Source organism: Sphaeramia orbicularis, chromosome 20 (genome assembly GCF_902148855.1).
Source record: "Sphaeramia orbicularis chromosome 20, fSphaOr1.1, whole genome shotgun sequence".
Classification (NCBI taxonomy): domain Eukaryota; kingdom Metazoa; phylum Chordata; class Actinopteri; order Kurtiformes; family Apogonidae; genus Sphaeramia; species Sphaeramia orbicularis.
The window spans coordinates 5,451,838-5,464,034 of record NC_043976.1 but is presented as its reverse complement, the minus strand read 5'-3'; positions in this window follow the sequence as shown (position 1 = coordinate 5,464,034).

Below are 12,197 nucleotides of genomic sequence, written 5' to 3'. Positions count from 1 at the left end.
GCTCTGGGCTCGGGGTCAGTTCCAGGCTCCGGGCACCGGGCTGAAGGCTCCAGATTCAAGGCTCCATGCTCCACACTCCGAGCGCCGGGCTCCATGCTCCATGCTCCAAGCTCTTTGCTCAGAGCTCCGGGCTCCGGGCTTCAGGCTCAGGGTCAGTTCCAAGCATTGTACTCCTGCCTCCGTGCTCAAGGCTCGGAGTCACTTCCAGGTTCTGGGTTCCAGCCTCCTGTGTCGAAGCTCTGCAATCAAGGCTCCGGGCTCCAGGCTCCTGGTTCCGAGCTCAGGGCTCTTGGCTCAGGGTCAATTCTATGCTCTGGGCTGCAGGCTCCAACCTCTAGGCTCGGGGTCAGTTCCAGGCTCCGGGCACCGGGCACTGAGCTCCAGGCTCCAGTATTCCAAGCTCCAGGCTCCGTGCTCAATGCTAAGGGCTCGGGGTAAGTTCAAGGCTCCAGGCTAAAGGATCACGGCTCCAGGCTCAAAACTCCGGGTCAAGGCTCCAGGTTCCTTTCTCAGGGTCATTTCCTGTCTCCGGGCTCCAGGCTTCAGGCTCCGGGCTCAGTGTCAGTTCTCTGCTCTGGGTTCAAGGCCCCAGGTTCTGGATTTGGGGTCAGTTCCAAGCTCGAATTTCTGGGCTCCAGGCTCCAGGTTCCAGGCTTGGGGTTTCATTTTCCGTGCTCCAGGCTTCAGGCTCCGGGCTCCGGGCTCCGGGCTCCGGGCTCCGGGCTCCGGGCTCCGGGCTCCAGGCTCCGGGCTCACTGTCAGTTCCAGGCTCCAGGCTCAGGGCTCAAAGTTCAAGGCTAAAGGCTCCCGGCTCAAAGTTCCATGCTCCAGGCTCCAGGCTCAGGGTGAAAAACTCCAGGCTCCAGGCTCAAAGTTCCATGCTCCATGCTCTGGGCTCCAGGCTCCTTGCTCCAGGCTCTTGGTCAGTTCCAGGCTTCATGCTCCAGGCTACTGGATAAAGACTCCGGGCTCGGGGTCAATTCCAGGCTCCTGGTTCCGGGCTCAGGGCTCAGGGCTCAGGGCTCAGGGCTCAGAGCTCAGGGCTCAGGGCTCAGGGCTCAGGGCTCAGGGCTTAGGGTCAGTTCCATGCTCCGGTTTCCAGGCTCAAGCCTCCAGGCATCAAGCTCCAAGCTCCAGGTTCGGGGTCAGTTCCAGTCTCCGGGCTCGAGGCTCCGAGCTCGCGGTCAGTTAAAGTCTCTGGTCTCCGTGCTCAAGGCTCCAGGCTCAAGGCTCCAGTTCCAGGTTCAAGACTCCGCGCTCCCGGCTCTGGGCTCCAGGCTCAAGGTTCCGGTTTCGGGGTCAGATCCAGGCTCCGTGCTCCCAGCCCCAGGCTCTGCGATCCAGGCTCCTGGCTTGGGGTAAGCTCCAGGGTCCAGGCTCCAGGCTCCAGGCTTTGGGCTCGAGGCTTACAGCTCCGCGATCCGTGCTCCAGGCTCGGGGTCAGTTCCGTTCTCTGGGCTCAAGTCTCCAGGCTCCAGGCACGGGGTAATTTTCAGGCTCAGGGCTCCAAGCTTGAAGCTCAGGACTCGGGGTCAGTTCCAGGCTCCGTGCTCCAGGCTCCAAGCTCACAGCTCCAGGCTCACGGCTCCATGCTGTGGGTTCCAGGCTTGGGACAGATTCCAGGGTTCGGGCTCCAGGCTCCAGGATCAACGCTCAATACTCATGGTCGGGTCCAGGCTCCGAGCTCATGGCTCCATGCTCGGGTTCAGTTCGAGTATCTGGGCTCCGTGCTCCGGACTCCAGTCTTTAAGCTCGGGGCTCCTGGCTCCACGCTCCAGGCTTTTGGTCAGTTGCAGGCTCCGTGCTGCAGGCTACCGGCTCCACACTCCGGGCTCGAGGTCAGTTCCAGGCTCAGGGCTCAAGGATCAGGGCTCAGTGCTCCAGGCTCTTGTTTCCGGGCTCAGGGCTCAGGACTTGGGGTCAGGTCCATGCTCCGGCCTCCAGGATTTAGCCTTTAGGCTTGGGGTCAGTTCCAGTCTCTAGGCACCGTGTTCCAGGCTCCAGGCTCCAGGCTCCAGGCTCCGGGCTCCAGGCTTCTTGCTCCAGGATCCAGGCTCCTTGCTCAAAACTCCGGGTCAATTCTCCTGGGTCCTTAGTCAGGGTCATTTCCAGGCTCCGGACTCCATCCTTCAGGCTCCGGGATCCAGGATCCGGGCTCAGTGTATGTTCCAGGCTCCAGACCCCAGGATCCGGGCTCCAGGCTCAAAGGCTCCAGGCTCCAGGCTCCAGGCTCAAGGCTAACGGCTCTGGAATCCCGGCTCCAGGCTCTTTGTCAGTTCCATACTCAGGGACTCAAGGCTCCTGGCTCCTGGTTCAAGGCTCGGGGTCAGTTCCAGGATCAAGGCATTGGGCTCTAGGCTCCGGGCTCAAGGCTAAAGGCCCAACGCTCCAGGCTCATGGCTTGGGGTCAGTTCCAGGCTCCAGGCACCAGATTCTAGGCTCCAGGCTCAAGGTTACATGCTTTCAGGTCTGGGCTCTTGGCTCCAGCTTCCAGGCTTGGGGTCGGTTCCATTTTCCAGGCTCCAGGCTTCAGGCTCCGGGGCTCCAGGCTCTGGGCTCCGGGTTGAGTGTCAGTTCCAGGCTCAAGGCTCAGGGCTCAAAGCTCCAGGCTCCAGGCACAAAGTTCCATGCTGCATGCTCCGGGCTCCAGGCTGCGGGCTCTCGGCTCCGCGCTCTAGGCTATAGGCTCCAGGCTCCCGGCTCTAGGCTCCCAGCACGGGGTAATTTCAAAGCTTCAGGTTCCAGGCTCCGGCCTCAAGGTTCCGTACTCGGGGTCAGTTCCAGGCTCCGGGCCCAGAGCCTTAAACAAAACTGGAGCTCGGAGCTCCAGTCTTTAAGCTCTTGGTTTTAGGCTCTATGCTACAGGCTCCGTCCTCCAGGCTCCTCGCTCTTGGTCAGTTCCAGGCTCCCAGTTCAGGGTCAGGGCTCAGGGCTCAGGGCTCAGGGCTCAGGGCTCATGGCTCAGGGCTCAGGGCTCCGGGCTCGGGGTCAGTTCCATGCTCCGGGTTCAGGGCTCAAGGCTTCAGGCTCCAGGCTTCAAGTTCCAGGCTCCCGGATCGGGGACAGTTCAATACTCCGGGCTCCAGGCTTCAAGCTCTGGGCTCGAGTCTCCATGCTTGCGGTAAGTTCAAGTCTCCGGTCTCCGTGCTCCAGGCTCTGGGCTCCAGGCCCCAGGCCCCAGGCCCCAGGCTCCAGTTTCCAGGCTCAAGGCTCCACGCTCCAGCCTCTCTTCTCCAGGCTCAAAGCTCGGGGTCAGTCCATGCTCCGGCCTCCAGGCTCAAGCCTCAAGGCTCGGGGTCAGTTTCAGGCACCACGCATTGCGCTCAAGGCTCCAGACTCCGTGCACCAAACACAAGCTCAAGGCTCCAGGTTCCTTGCTCAGGGTAATTTCCAGGCTGAGGGCTCTGGGCTCCAGGCTCAAGGCTCAGTGTCAGTTCCAGGCTTTGGGCTCCAGGCTCCAGGCTCAAGGCTCAAGGCTCAAGGCTCCATGCTCCATGCTCCATGCTCCATGCTCCGGGCCTGGGGTCAGTTAAGGGCTCCAGGCTCCAGACTCAAGACTCCAGGCTCCAGGCTCAAGGCTCCAGGCTCCGTGCCCCATTCTCCGATTTCAAGAATCCGAGCTAGGGTTAAGTTCTAGGCTCCGGGCTCAGGGCTCAAGCCTCCAGTCTCCAGGCTTCAGATTCCGAGCTCCGCGCTCAAGGCTCCAGGCTCCAGGCTCCAGGCTCCAGGCTCCAGGCTCCAGGCTCCAGGCTCCAGGCTCCAGGCTTCGGGCTTTGGGGCAGTTCCATTCTCTGGGTACCAGGCTTCAGGCTCCAGATTTCAGGCTTTGGGTCAGTTCCAGGCTCCAGGCTAAAGGCTCCAGGCTCCAGGCTCCAGGCTCCAGGCTCCAGGCTCCAGGCTCCAGGCTCCAGGTTCCGGGCACCAGGCTCCAACTTCCAGACACTGCGCTCCAGGATCAAGGATCGGGGTCAGTTCGAGGCTCTGGGCTCAATGCTCTGGGATCAGGGTCAGTTTGTGGCTCCGGGCACCAGTTCGAGGGCTCCATGCTCCATGCTCCAGGCTCCACATTCCTTCCTACGGGATCCAGGCTTTGGGCTGGGAGTATGTTCGTGGCTCCGGGCTCCAGGTTTTAGGCTCCATAGTTTGGGCACACTTCCAGGCTACAGGTTCTATGCTCCAAGTTCGTGACTACGCGTTCCAGGCTAATGGCACCTGGCTCCAGGCTCAAGGCTCCGGTCTCCAGGCTCAAGCCTCGGGGTCAGTTCATGGCTCCAGTCACCAGGCTCTAGACTCATGGCTCCAAGCTCACGGCTCCATGCTACGGGCTCCAGGCTTGGGGTAAGTTCCAGGGTTCGGGCTCCAGGCTCAGGGATCAAGGCTAAATTTTCATGGTCAGTTCAAGACTCCGGGTTCTTTTCTCCGGGCTCGAGGTCACTTCGAGTATTTTGGTTCCGGGCTCCAGTCTTTAAGGTCTGGGCTCTAGATTCCGCTCACTAGGCTCAAGGCTCCAGGCTCCAGGCTCAAGGCTCAAGGCTCAAGGTTCCAGGCTCCTGGGTCTTGGTCAGTTGCAGACTCCGTTATCCAGGCTACCAGCTCAAGACTCAAGGCTCGGGATCAGTTCCAGGCTCTGGGCTAAAGGATCCAGGCTCCGCGCACCAAGCTCCTGGTTCCAGGCACAGGGCTCCGGGCTTGGTGTCAGTTCCATGCTCTGGGCACCAAGCTCCAGACTCTAGGCTCGGTGTCAGTTTCAGGCACTGCGCATTGGGCTCAAGGCTCCGGGATTCATGACCAGAACTCAAGGTCAAGGTTCCAGGTTCCTTGCTCAGGAACTTACCCAGGCTCCAGGCTCCAGGCTCTTTCCTAAGGGATAAAGGCTTTGGGCTCAGATTATGGTCGTTGCTCTGGGCTCCAGGTTTTTGGCTCCATATTTCGGGCTCATTTCCAGGCTCCAGGCTCTATGCTACAGGCTCTTGAGTACGCATTCCAGGCTCCACGCACCTGGCTGAAGGCTCAAGGCTCCGGGCTCAAGGCTCCAGCCTCGGGGTCAGTTCCATGCTCCGGGCTAAAGACTCCATGGCTCAAGGCTCAGGGTGAGTTCATGGCTCCAGTCACCAGGCTCTAGACTCCAGGCGAAAGGCTCCGTGCTTCATGTTCTGGGCTCCAGGCTACAGCCTCCAGGGTCAGGGTCAGTTCAAGGCTCCGGGCTCCATGCTTCAGGCTCTGGGGTCAAGGCTCAGGGTGAGTTCATGGCTCCAGTCACCAGGCTCTAGACTCCAGGCTAAAGGCTCCGTGCTTAATGTTCTGGGCTCCAGGCTATAGTCTCCAGCCTCAGTGTCAGTTGCAGGCTCCGTGCTCCCCCCTCAAAGCTGCAGGTTCTGGGCTCCAGGCTCTTGGCATGGGGTCAGTTCCAAGATCTGGGGCCTCATGTACACAGACTTGCTTGGATTTCATACTGAAACCTGCCGTACGCCCAAATCCAGAAAAGTGCCAACGCACAAAAAAATCCAGATGTATAAAACTGTGCGTACGCCCGAATTCAAGTACATTTCCTTTATTCATCTCAATCAGCTGGAATTGAGCGCATATGTTGGAGTGCCTGACTCCTCCCTCTCCACGCCCACATTTAAATATGCAAATCAGCATAAACGGGGTCTGCAGGTGGGATTCCCTCTGGGATTCCCCTGTCTGCAGGATCAGACAATGACGTCAAGGTGGACGCGAAGCGGAGGCCGAAACAGGCGGAAGGAGAAAAGAGACGAACTGAGACTTTTTGAGGAAAGAGTCGCTGATATTGTGACACTTTTCTTACAGGGCTGATGCGGATCACCCCCAAGATAAATATAGATTTAGTATTAGTGTAAGTCACACATTAGTTCATTCTATGGGTCATACACTGTCTGATCACAGCCAAACTAGATAAAGGTTCATGTGTGATCATGTCAGGAAATCAAAGTGGAAATCACAGACTTTGACTCATGTTTAATCACTCAAATTATTATTTTTCAACAATGAGACAGTAGACAGTCAGACCCAGGACCATCCTCCTGTCACAGAGGCTTCTGTTGACTCCCTAGTGTTAGCCGGTCCTCCGGTCCTCCACAGCCCACTGCTGGTGCCCGTCCGACCGACATGGGTCTGTACTGACCCGGGTCACCAGAGGACATCGTGAGGACAATGGATGGAGTCAATGAGCGACTGGACCGACTAATAAATGTTCTCACAGACATGAACACTATATTTGTCAACCAATGAATTTTAGGTCCTTGTCTCTTTGCTGTTGCTGAATGTCCATCCGGGCAGGATTGGCACTGCTGGATACAGGGTCTAATTGGTTCTGGTTCTGGTTCTGGTGGTGGATGTGCTGCTCTGACAGTAGAATGACATGCCGGTGTGTTCATTGTTCTTCTGTGTATCTCCGATGTGCCCATCAATCGGAGGAATGACCTTTGTCACATTATTAACAGTTTCTCAGTGTCACCTCTAAGTGTCGCCAATGGTTCCAAAGCACTAGAAACGTCCGTACGCCAGCTATGGACTTAGCCTGAAGGACCGCACATTTCCACGGTCACTTCACTCTTTATACATCTGAACGTGAGCGTGGAAAAGGGTGTACGCCAGGTTTTTGGGCGTACGCACGCTTCATACATGAGGCCCCTGGTCTCCAGGTTTTAGGCTCCACTTTTCGGGCTCGAGGTCAGTTCCAGGCTACAGGCTACATAGTCCAGGTTCGTTGCTACGCGTTCCAGGCTCAAGGCTCCGAGCACCAGGCTCCAGGCTGAAGGCTCCAAGCTCAAGGCTTGGGGTAAATTCAAGGCTGAAGTCACTGGGCACCGGGCCCCGGGCGCCATGCTTCAAGCTCTTGGCTCCAAGCTCCAGGCTCGGGGTCAGTTCCAGGCTCCGGGCTCCATTCTCCGGGGTCAGGGCTCAAGACTCCAGGCTCCACGCTCACGCCTCCTGGCTCCAGGCTCCGCTCTCCAGGCTCCATGCTTCAAGCTCTGGGATCCAGGCTAAAGGCTCCATGCTCGGGGGCAGTTCCACGCTCCAGGCTCCATGTTTCTGGCTCCGGGCTCAAGACTCCCGACTCAGTGAAAGTTCCAGGCTCCGGGCTCCTCGCTCAAGGCTCTAGGCCCCGGGCTCCAGGCTCTGAGCATAGGGTCAGTTCCAAGTTCCGGTCTCTAGGTTTTAGGCTCCACATTTTGGGCTCAGGGTCAATTCAAGGCTAATGGCTCCATTTTCCAGGCTCGTTGCTACACGTTCCAGGCTCCAGGCTCCTGGCACAAGGCTCAAGGCTTAAGGCTCAAAGCTCAAGGCTCCAGGCTTGGGGTAAGTTCCTTTCTCTGGGCTCAAGGCTCCAGGCTTGGGGTCAGTTCCACACTCTTGGGTCCAGGCTCCAGGCTCTAGGCTCTAGGCTCTAGGCTCCAGGCTCCATGCTCAAGGCTGCATGGTTCAGGCTCTATGCTCCAGGCTCAGGGCTCCAGGCTTGGGGTCAGTTCCAGGCTCAAGGCTCCAGGCTCCAGGCTCTGCTCTCCAGGTTTTGCTCTCCAGGCTCCGGGCTGCAGGCTCCAGGCTCATGGCTACAGGCTCCAAGCTCATGGCACCAGGCTCCAAGGTCTTGGTCAGTGGTAGACTCCGTGCTCCAGGCTACCAGCTCCAGACTCCAGGCTCAGAATCAGTTTCAGGCTCCGGGCTAAAGGATCCAGGCTCTGCGCTCCAGGCTACAGGTTCCAGGCACAGGGCTCAAGGCTTGGGGTCAGTTCCATGCTCCAGGCTCCAGGCTCCAGGCTCAAGCCTCCTAGGCTCGGGGTCATTTTCAGGCATCGTGCATCAGGCTCCAGGCTCCGTGCCCCAAACACCAGGTAAAGGCTCCAGGTTCCTTGCTCAGGGTAATTTCCATGCTGAAGGCTCTGGGCTCCAGGCTCGAGGCTCAAGGCTCAGTATCAGTCCCAGGCTTTGGGCTCCAGCTTCCGGGCTCCAGGCTCCAGGCTCCAAGCTCCAGGCTCCAGGCTCCATTCTCCATTCTCCGGGCTTGGGGTCAGTTAAGGGCTCCAGGCTCCATGCTCCAGCCTCGGGGTCAGTTCCATGCTCCAGGCTCAAGACTCCAGGCTCAAGACTCCAAGCTCAAGACTCAGGGTCAGTTCATGGCTCCAGTCACCAGGCTCTAGACTCCATGCTCAAGGCTCTCTGCTTCATGCTCTGGGCTCCAGGCTATAGGCTCCAGGGTTGGGGTCAGTTCCAGGCTCCGGCCTCCATGCTTCAGGCTCTGGGCTCAAGGCTCCAGGCTCAAGGCTCCGGGCTCACTGTCAGTTCAAGTCTCCGTGCTCCCCCATCAAGGCTCCAGGCTCTTGACATGGGGTCCATTCTAAGATCTGGTCTCCAGGTTTTAGGCTCCACTTTTCGGGCTCGAGGTCAGTTCCAGGCTACAGGCTCCATAGTCCAGGTTCGTTGCTACACGTTCCAGGCTGAAGGCTCCCAACTCCAGGCTTGGGGCCGAAGGCTCCAAGCTCAAGGCTTGAGTTCAATTCCAGGCTGAAGTCAACGGGCTCCGGGCTCCGGGCTCCGGGCGCCATGCTTCTAGCTCTTGGCTCCAAGCTCCAGGCTCGGGGTCAGTTCCAGGCTCCAGGCTCCATGCTCCGGGGTAAAGGTTCCAAGGTAAAGGGTTGGGGTCAATTCCAGGCTCAAGTCACCAGGCTCTAGGCTCCGGGCTCCAGGCTCCAGGCGCCATGCTTCAAGCTCTTGGCTCCAGGCTCCAGGCTTGGGGTAAGTTCCAGGCTCCAGGCTTCATGCTCTTGGGTCAGGGCTCAAGACTCCAGGATCCATTTTGCAGGCTCCGCTCTCATGGCTCCATGCCTCAAGCTCTAGGATCCAGGCTAAAGGCTCCAGGCTCAGTGTCAGTTCCCCGCTCCAGGCTCCCCTCTCAAGGCTCAAGGCTCCGGGCTCCAGGCTCTGGGCATTGGATCAGTTCCAAGTTCCGGTCTCCAGGTTTTAGGCTCCACATTTCGGGCTTGGGGTTAGTTCTAGGCTAATGGCTCCATTTTCCAGGGTTGTTGCTACGCGTTCATGGCTCCAGGCTCCCGGCACAAGGTTTTTTTCCAGGCTCTGGGCTCCTGGCTTTGGGCTTTGGGCTTGGGGTCTTCTCCAAGGCTCTTGGCTCTATTCTCATGGCTCCAGGCTCCAAGTTCCAGGCTCAAGGCTCCAGGCTCCAGGTTCAAAGCTCCAGGTTCAACGCTCCAGGCTCAAAGCTCCAGGCTTGGGGCTCGGGATCAGTTTAAGGCTCTGGGAACCAGGACCCAGGTTTCGGGCTTAGGGTGTATTCCATGCTCTGGCCTGTGGGCTCCGGACTCCAGGCTCCGGGCATTGGGTCAGGTCAAAGTTCCGGTCTCCAGGCTTAAGGCTCCAGGCTTCGGGCACGGGCTAAGTTCCATGCTCGGGGTTCCACGCCCAGGGCTCCAGTCTCTTGGAACGGGGTCATTTCCACGCTTCAGGCTGATGAATCCAGGCTCCGGACTCGGAGTCAGTTCCAGGCTCCGGGCTCCGGGCTCCGGGCTCCGGGCTCCGGGCTCCGGGCTCCGGGCTCCGGGCTCCGGGCTCACAGCTCCATGCTCACGGCTCAATGCTCCGAGCTCCAGGCTCCAGGCTCCAGGCTCAAGGCTCCAGGCTCCAGGCTCCAGGCTCCAGGCTTGGGGTCAGTTCCAGTCTCCGGGCTTCAGGGTCCTGGCTCAAGGTTCCGTGCTCGGGGTGACTTCCAGTCTCCGGGCTCCAGGCTCCAGGCACAGGGTCATTTCCAGGCTCCTGGCTCAAGACTCCAGGCTCCAGGCTCCAGGCTCCAGGCTCCAGGCTCCAGGCTCTTGACTCGGGGTCAGTACAAGGCTTTGGGCTGAAAGCTGCAGGCTCACGGCTCCGTGGTCCGGACCCCAGGCTCCAAGCTCTAAGCTCAAGCTTCTTTTCTCGGGGTCAGTTCCAGGCTCCATGCTCCACGCTCCATTTTTAGGGCTCCGAGCTCAGGGTCATATCTTGGCTCCAAGCTACAAGGTCCGGACTTAAGTTGAGTTCCAGGCTCAGTTCAAGACTCCGAGTTCTTTTCTCCGGGCTCGGGGTCACTTCGAGTAACTTTTTTTCTTGCTCCAGTCTTTAAGGTCTGGGCATTAGATTCCACGCACTAGGCACCAGGCTCCAGGCTCCATGGCTCCAGGCTCCAGGCTCCAGGCCCCAGGCCAACGGCTCAAGGCTCCAGGCTCCAGGCTCAAGGCTCAAGACACCCAGGCTCCAGGGTCTTGGTCAGTTGCAGACTCCGTTATCCAGGCTACCTGCTCCTTCCTCTAGGCTCCGGGTCAGTTTCAGGCACTGTTCATTGTGCTCCAGGTTCCAGGCTCCATGACTCAAACTCAAGGTCAAGGCTCCAGGTTCATTGCCGAGGGTCATTTCAAGGCTCCAGGCTCCAGGCTCCTTCCTAAGGGATCAAGGCTTTTGGCTCAGTGTATGTTCGTGGCTCTGGGTTCCAGGTTTTTGGCTCCATATTTTGGGCTCAGTTCCAGGCTAAAGGCTCTATGCTCCAGGCTCGTGACTACGCGTTCCAGGCTCAAGGCACCTGGCTCCAGGCTCAAGGCTCCAGGATGAAGGCTCCATGCTTCAAGCTCTTGGCTCCAGGCTATAGGCTCCAGGCTTTAGCCTCCAGGGTCGGTGTCAGTTCCAGGCTCTGGGCTCCATGCTTCAGGCTCCGGGCTCAAGGCTCGAGGCTCAGTGTCAGTTCCAGGCTCAGTGCTCTCCCATCAAGGCTCCGGGCTCCAGGCTCTTGGCATGGGGTCAGTTCCAAGTTCCGGTCTCCAGGTTTTTTGCTCCACTTTTAGACTTGGGGTCAGTTCCAAGTTCCAGTCTCCAGGTTTTTGTCTCCACTTTTCGGGCTTGGGGTCAGTTCCAGGCTAAAGTCTCATTAGTCCAGGTTCGTTTCTACGCGTTCTAGGCTCAAGGCTCCCAGCACTAGGCTCCAGGCTGAAGGCTCCAAGCTCAAGGCTCCAGGCTTGGGGTAAGTTCCATGCTCCGGGCTCAAGGCTCAAAGTTTAAGGCTAGGGGTCAGTTCCAGGCTCAAGTCACCAGGCTCTAAGCTCCGAGCTCCGGGCTCAAGGTGCCATGCTTCAAGCTCATGGCTCCAGGTTCCAGGCTCGGGGTCAGTTCCAGGCTCCGAGCTCCGGGCTCCGGGCTCCGGGCTCCGGGCTCCATGCTCCATGCTCCATGCTCCACGCTCCATGACGCCAGACTCCAGACTCCGGGCTCCGGGCTCCAGGCTCAAGACTCCAGGCTCCAGGTTGTGGGCTGCGGGCTGCGTGCTCCAGGCTCAAGACTAAAGACTCCGGGCTCCAGGCTCCAGGCTCCAGGCTCCAGGAGTCAGTTCCAAGTTCCAGTCTCCCGGCTTAAGGAGCAAGGGCTTCTGGCTTGGGGTAAGTTTCATGCTCCAGGCTCAAGGCTCCAAGCTCAAGGCTCTGGGTCAGTTCAAGGCTATAGTCACCGGGCTCTAATCTCAGAGCTCCATGCTCCAGGCACGGGGTCAGTTCCAGGCTCCAGGCTCATGGTTCCAAGATCAAGGCACGGGCTCTAGGCTCCACGCTCCTAGCTCCGTGCTCCAGGCTTCAGGAACGGGGTCATTTCCAGGCTCCGGACTCCAGGCTCAGGGTCAGTTCCAGGCACTGTGCTCGTGGTCAGCTCAAAGCTCCGGGCTCATGGCTCCCGGCACGGGGTCAGTTTTTCGATCTGGGCTCCGAGCTCCAGTCTTTAAGCCCGTGGATCTAAGCTCCGCGCTCCAGGCTCCGCCCTCCAGACTCAAGGCTCCAGGTTATTTAATAAATTGCAGGCTCCGTTCTCCAGGTTACCGACTCCAGACTCCGGGCTCGGGTTAAGTCCCAGGCTATGGTCTCGGGGCTCCGGGCTCAAGGCTCCGGGCTCCGGGCTCCGGGCTCCGGGCTCCGGGCTCCGGGCTCCATGTTTGGGGTCATTTCAAGGCTTACGGGCTCCAGGGTCTGGTCTCGATTTAAGTTCCAGGCTCCGGGCTCCTAGCGCTGGGCTAAAGGCTACAGGCTCACCACAATGCCCAGACCTCTCGGTTTTCCTTTTTTTCTGAGTAGAAGAGGCAAAATGTCATTTTTGAGCGTTTCAGACGATGAGAAGCTGTTTTTGTCACTTTAAGAAATGAATATTTTTTTCTGAAG